Raw genomic sequence first — 7,329 nt, 5'->3', positions numbered from 1 at the left:
ATATGTTAAAATCATTTAACATATGCTAATAGACCATGAATACAGGCTATATGGTTCAATATGTTAAAATCATTTACCATCTGATAATAGACCATGCATTAAGGATATATGGTTCAATATGTAAAAATCATTTACCATCTGATAATAGACCATGAATATAGGCTATATGGTTCAATATGTTAAAATCATTTAACATCTGTTATTAGACCATGCATACAGGCTATATGGTTCAATATGTTAAAATCATTTAACATCATCTTTACCAATATCTTATTGGCCTCATTCATGGAGGTGGAAATGATATTTTAGATGGTGTCAGCATCATTGTATTTTCATTCATTCTGGAGTAGAACGGCTTTTTTCTTGTCACCAGAACTGAGCTTCTTAGAACTGAGCTTCTCAAGAAGTATGCCCAGGAGGACCCTGGGAACCCTAAGCAAGGGGACTGGAATTGGTAAAATTTGCAGTTTTAATACATTTACAAAAATGATCCTCTTTTCCTAAAAGCATGACGGTCATGACTTTTTTACATGAAAGGGGAGATTAATTTAGCACAAGACAATCAATCTGAGGTCGACATAAGAATTTGTTTTTGCTTTAACCCCTGAGATTAAGCTGTTCTACGAGTACGAATGGTCTGAGGCAGGCGTTAGATTACAAGCGTTTTCAAGTGTAACGTTAATAACGATGGTTTTGGGGAACTGCTCAGAGATTTAACGATGCTCCTACAAAGGTTCTAGCGATGAACTTAGCCTTAAGATGCTTTTGGGAAACCGGATCCTGGATGAGACCATCAGCTAAATGACTAAAATGTAAAATGTAAGGTTTTAAACACAAATATCATATTACTGTAGTATTGATTTTACAGATATTATATTTGTACAGATCTTTATTAAAAATGTAGTTATTTTTTTACATTTGACTGTGTAAAACCTAGCACTTATTTCTCTGAGAGTGAGGCAGATATATATTTGATTATTTGTCTATCTGAAATGAAAGCATCAAATTATAGATTTTAAACAAATACATGTCTGTCATTGAACAACCCCATACCATGATTAGATAGTTTAAAAAACACACCAATCTCTTTCATAATTTCTTTAAACAATAAAGGCAAATTTACCAAAACTTCTGAAAAGTGATATATAGCGTTTTGGAATGAAACTCTTCTCATGTTTCCCCATATGAGCTCAGAGTAGATGAGAGACTGAGGGGCGGTTTCCCAGACAGAGTTTAATTGAAGTCAGGACCAGGTAAATTCTACTGAAGTATCTCCACAATATCCCCACACGTCTTATTACCTGTTCTGTCTGTGTCACGTATACTCCCTCTCCGGCGTTCCAGGTCACCAGTCTGCTCATTATTATGCACACCTGTCACCATCGTTACGCCCCCTGCGACCAATCAGACTCACCTGGACTCCATCACCTTCCTGATTACCTCCCCTATATCTGTCACTCCCTTTGGTTCCTTCCCCAGGCGTTATTGATTCTGTTTCAGTGTTTCATGTCTGTACGCTACTCCTGTTTCTTGTTTTGTTCTATGTATTATTAAATTCACTTCCTGTACTTGCTTCCTGCCTCCCAGCGTACACGTTGCAGTCTGGCTGTAACAGGCTGCCTAGTAAATTAAATGTCTTTGGCCCCATTACACTAAAACATGTAGGCACAATGTTGTCCTCATCAATGTAATTTAAAATAACAAAATATTCAAACCGTTCTGTATATGAGCTCCCCTGCTCAATACGTTCATCAAACTGTCCAATGTTTCCAACAATTCCAGCCATTTTTCATTTCTCAACAGGCTCCTGATTGTCACTCACTTCAGTATTGTCGTCAACCACAGCAATATTTTCCTCAGTCACGTGATCTTCATTCACTTCACTCACTGACGTTTCCTCCTCAAATTCGCTCTTTTAGCAGTTTTAATTCCAACGTTTGTCTTCACAGTTGAATAAATGTTATTTCCTTTAATCAATTCCTCCGTTTTTAATGAAGTTGTTTTCCCGCTCCGACATCCGTCTCGAGTCCTTTTCTACCGTCCATGACGATGTTAACTCTCTTTCTTAGCTAGCTAGACTATGCACTTGCCTCTGCTATCAATACACTGTGCTAATATTAGCCTATTCTGGACCACAGAAAATAACAGTTTTAAACAGTTGTAAAAACCCACTTCTTCCAGACAGAATAGTTCCTGTAGATTCAGACTTACTCATCGCCAATCTCCTTAATCAGACTTAATCATCACCAATCTTTTGTTATGTCTCGTTGGATTCATAACCACGTCTGTATAACAATTCAATAATGATGAGACGGGTGTGTGTGTGTGTGTGTATGTGTGTCCAGTGTGTGTGTGTGTGTGTTTGTGTGTGTCCAGTGTGTGTGTTTGTCCTGTGTGTGTGTCCTGTGTGTGTGTGTGTGTGTGTCAGGTGTGTGTGTGTGTGTCCGGTGTGTGTGTGTGTCAGGTGTGTGGGTGTGTGTGTGTCCAGTGTGTGTGTGTGTGTCCAGTGTGTGTGTGTGTCCTGTGTGTGTCCTGTGTGTGGTTGCTTAGTGGTTAAGAGTGTTGTGGCAGTAACCGAAAGGTGGCTGGTTCTAATCCCTCAGCCGACTAGGTGAAAAATCTGTTGATGTGCCCTTGAGCAAGGCACTTAACCCTAATTGCTCTTGTAAGTCGCTCTGGATAAGAGATTCTGCTAAATGACTAAAATGTAAATGTAAAATGTAAAAATGTGTGTGTGTCAGGTGTGTGTGTTTCCAGTGTGTATGTCTGTGTGTTTATGAGTGTGTGTCCTGTGTGTGTGTGTGTGTGTGTGTGTGTGTCCAGTGTGTGTTTGTTCAATGTGTGTGTGTTCAGTGTGTTTGTTTAGTGTGTGTGTGTGTGTGTGTACAGTGTGTGTGTATCAAGTGTGTTTGTGTGTCCAGTGTGGCCAGTGTGTGTGTGTGTGTGTGTGTGTGTGTGTGTGTATGTGTGTGTGTCCAGTGTGTGTGTGTGTCCAGTGTGTGTGTGTGTCCAGTGTGTGTGTGTCCAGTGTGTCCTGTGTGTGTGTCCAGTGTTTGTGTGTTCAGTGTGTGTGTGTTCCCAGTGTGTGTGTGTGTGTGTGTGTGTGTGTTATGTTTGACACAGGGACACTGAGGAACCCGAAAGGTCTGGATAGAGGGGCTCAGTGAATGTGGAGTGGAATGTGTTCAGGTGGGTCAGTGTGTCAGGGGAGACTCTGTAGAAGGACAGAGTGCCGGCTGGCCAGTCCAGATACACTCCTACTCTGTGGGAGCTGGAGGAGGGGACGTCTATGGGAGTGGACTTATTATTGTGACAGGCAGAGTAACTGTTGTCAGAGATGTCCAGACTCCAGGACTTGTCATTGTCTCCAAGACAACAGTCATTACCCCCTCCTCTCCTGCTGATTCCTTTATATGTCACTCCTATAACAGCCTCTCTCCCACTCCACTCTACCTCCCAGTAACAGCGCCCAGTCAGACCCTCTCTACACAGCACCTGTTCCCAGTCCTCAAATCTCTCTGGGTGATCAGGATACGGCTGCTCCTCTCTCCTACATGTCACCTTTCTGTTCTCCTCAGACAGAGAGAGGAATCTGTTTACTGTGTTTAGGTCCAGTGTGAGATCACAGACATCTGATGGATGAAACCAGACACAATATTAGAAATCATCATCATCCTGAACACACAAACACACAAACACACACACACACACATCCTGAACACACACACACACACACACACACACACACACACTGGATACACACTCACACTCACACCTCTATGCATGAACACACACACATCCTGAACACACACACACACACACACACACACACACACACCCGGAACACACACTCACAAACCTGTATGCATGCAAGCATACACACACACAGACACAAACATTATTAAAGCAACTCTTTGTAAACTTTGGTGTCCCTGATTTGTGCTTCTGTAGAACTACAGCTGATATTTAATATGACCAAGTAAGTAATGATGGTGGTCTTTGACTTTGACTTCACTTGAATTAAGACTTATTCTTAGTCATATTCTTCACAGCAGTCAACACTCACATTTTCGAAGTCCAGGTTTCATTGTGTTCTCTCCACCATGTTCCACACTGTAGCGGTAAGCAGAAGAACAGACAGTCATTGAGGGATACACGTGAACTCACACACACACACACACACACACACACACACACACACACACACACACACACACACACACACACACACACACACGCACACACACACACACACACACACACACACACACACACACACACACACACACACAACTTTGTCAGAGTGTGTGTGTGTCCAGTGTGTGTCTCCACTGTGTGTGTGTGTGTCCAGCGTGTGTGTGTCCAGCGTGTGTGTGTCTGTGTTTCATTGAGTGATACACATGCACACACACACACACATTAGACACACACACACACACAAAAACAGTCAGCATATAACTTTGTGTGTGTCCAGTGTGTGTGTGTGTGTGTGTGTCCAGTGTGTGTGTGTGTCCAGCGTGTGTGTGTGTGTTCAGTGTGTGTGTGTGTCCAGCGTACGTGTCTGTGTGTGTGTGTGTGTCTAGTGTGTGTGTGTGTGTCTAGTGTGTGTGTCCAGTTTGTCTTGTGTGTGTGTCCAGTGTGTGTGTGTCCAGTTTGTGTGTACAATGCGTGTGTGTCCAGTGTGTATGTGTGTGTCCAGTTTGTGTGTGTGTGTCCAGTGTGTGTATCCATTGTGTGTGTCCAGTGTGTGTGTGTGTGTGTGTGTGTGTCCAGTGTGTGTGTGTGTATCCAGTGTGTGTGTTTGTGTGTGTGTGTGTCCAGTGTGTGTGTGTTTGTGTCCAGTGTCTGTGTGTCCAGTGTGTGTGTGTGTGTCCAGTGTCTGTGTGTCCAGTGTGTGTGTGTGTGTGTGTGTGTGTGTGTGTGTGTGTGTCCAGTGTGTGTGTGTGTGTGTCCAGTGTGTGTGTCCAGTGTGTGTGTGTATCCAGTGTGTGTGTGTGTGTGTCCAGTGTGTGTGTGTGTCCAGTGTGTGTGTGTGTGTGTGTGTGTATCCAGTGTGTGTGTGTGTGTGTGTGTCCAGTGTGTGTGTGTATCCAGTGTGTGTGTGTGTGTGTGTGTGTCCAGTGTGTGTGTGTGTGTCCAGTGTGTGTGTGTGTCCAGTGTGTGTGTGTGTGTGTGTGTCCAGTGTCTATGTGTGTGTCCAGTGTGTTTGTGTGTGTGTGTGTGTCCAGTGTGTGTGTGTGTATCCAGTGTGTGTGTTTGTGTGTGTGTGTGTCCAGTGTGTGTGTGTTTGTGTCCAGTGTCTGTGTGTCCAGTGTGTGTGTGTGTGTGTGTGTCCAGTGTCTGTGTGTCCAGTGTGTGTGTGTGTGTGTGTGTGTGTGTGTGTGTGTGTGTGTGTGTGTCCAGTGTGTGTGTGTGTGTCCAGTGTGTGTGTCCAGTGTGTGTGTGTATCCAGTGTGTGTGTGTGTGTGTGTCCAGTGTGTGTGTGTGTCCAGTGTGTGTGTGTGTGTGTGTGTGTATCCAGTGTGTGTGTGTGTGTGTGTGTGTCCAGTGTGTGTGTGTATCCAGTGTGTGTGTGTGTCCAGTGTGTGTGTGTGTGTCCAGTGTGTGTGTGTGTGTCCAGTGTGTGTGTGTGTGTGTGTGTGTCCAGTGTCTGTGTGTGTGTCCAGTGTGTGTGTGTGTGTGTGTTTGTGTCCAGTGTGTGTGTGTGTGTTCAGACACACACACACACACACACTGGAAACAAACACACACACACACACACACACAAACTGGACACACACACAAACACACACACACACACACACACACACACACACACTGGACACACACACACACACACTGGATACACACACACACTGGACACACACACACACACACACACACAGTCTTTATATAACTTACTCCAAGTGGTTGTCAGAATGTTTGTCTTAACTAGCCTGATAACTCCAACATGTCTGATTTGAACATTGACATAAACCCTCTACATACTTGAGTTTCTCCAGTCTGCAGTGTGGATCCTCCAGTCCAGCAGAGAGCAGTCTGACTCCTGAGTCTCCTGGGTGATTGTAGCTCAGGTCCAGCTCTCTCAGGTGTGAGGGGTTTGACTTCAGAGCTGAGACCAGAGAAGCACAGCCTTCCTCTGTGACTAGACAGCCTGACAGCCTGCAAATAGTCAAATTATATTAAAACCAAACTGCTATTCTTTGGTGGTCAAAATAGTGGCAGTATATTTTTCTACATATTAAGATACATCAGTGTCCTGAAACCTTCCATATCTATTCATAAATTAATGTATCATTATTAGAAATTATCATAATATTGCTTGTAGAGAGAAACATGTATAGTACAAATATTTGAGTAGACTGACAAGAGCAGTTTAAAAAGCAGTATCAGTCAAAAGACAGACAGTGAGGTATCATATTTAGATTGTATTGAGTATACAGTCCACACCATATCTATTTTGACAATGAAGCTAACATTTTAAATGTGACTCTATACTCCAGCATTTTTGATTTGAGATCAAATGTTTCATATGAGGTGACAGTATATAATGTCACCTTTTATTTGAGGGTATTTTAACATTTAACATTTTACATTTTAGTCATTTAGCAGAAGGATTACTTTATCCTATCCCAGGTATTCCTTAAAGAGGTGGGGTTTCAAATGTCTCCGGAAGGTGGTGAGTGACTCCGCTGTCCTGGCGTCGTGAGGGAGCTTGTTCCACCATTGGGGTGCCAGAGCAGCGAACAGTTTTGACTGGGCTGAGCGGGAACTATGCTTCCGCAGAGGAAGGGGAGCCAGCAGGCCAGAGGTGGATGAACGCAATGCCCTCGTTTGGGTGTAGGGACTGATCAGAGCCCGAAGGTACAGAGGTGCCGTTCCCCTCGCTGCTCCAAAGGCAAGCACCATGGTTTTGGAATGGATGCGAGCTTCAACTGGAAGCCAGTGGAGTGTGCGGAGGAGGGGGGTGACGTGAGAGGACTTGGGAAGGTTGAACACCAGACGGGCTGCGGCATTCTGGATGAGTTGTAGGGGTTTAATGGCACATGCAGGGAGGCCAGCCAACAGCGAGTTGCAGTAATCCAGACGGGAGATGACAAGTGCCTGGATTAGGACCTGTGCCGCTTCCTGTGTAAGGCAGGGTCGTACTCTCCGAATGTTTTAGAGCATGAACCTGCAGGAGCGGGTCACCGCCTTGATGTTAGCGGAGAACGACAGGGTGTTGTCCAGGGTCACGCCAAGGCTCTTCGCACTCTGGGAGGAGGACACAACGGAGTTGTCAACCGTGATGGCGAGATCATGGAACGGGCAGTCCTTCCCCGGGAGGAA

General features: G+C 44.4%; 1 long non-coding RNA gene across 1 annotated transcript; it reads right to left on the bottom strand.

Annotated features, from left to right (window-relative positions):
• Positions 1-3,405: 3,405 nt before the first annotated feature.
• Positions 3,406-6,046, bottom strand: LOC311124485. Its single transcript, XR_014612764.1, has 3 exons — positions 5,989-6,046; positions 4,067-4,113; positions 3,406-3,632 (listed from the first exon to the last, which is right to left on the bottom strand). It is a non-coding gene; the product is annotated as an uncharacterized lncRNA (long non-coding RNA).
• Between the last annotated feature and the right edge of the window lie 1,283 nt (positions 6,047-7,329).

The sequence above is a fragment of the Coregonus lavaretus genome (genome assembly GCF_964263955.1).
Source record: "Coregonus lavaretus genome assembly, contig: HAP1_SCAFFOLD_6754, whole genome shotgun sequence".
NCBI lineage: Eukaryota > Metazoa > Chordata > Actinopteri > Salmoniformes > Salmonidae > Coregonus > Coregonus lavaretus.
The sequence above is the reverse complement of the archived record's forward strand: the minus strand, read 5'-3'. Positions and strand labels throughout refer to the sequence as shown.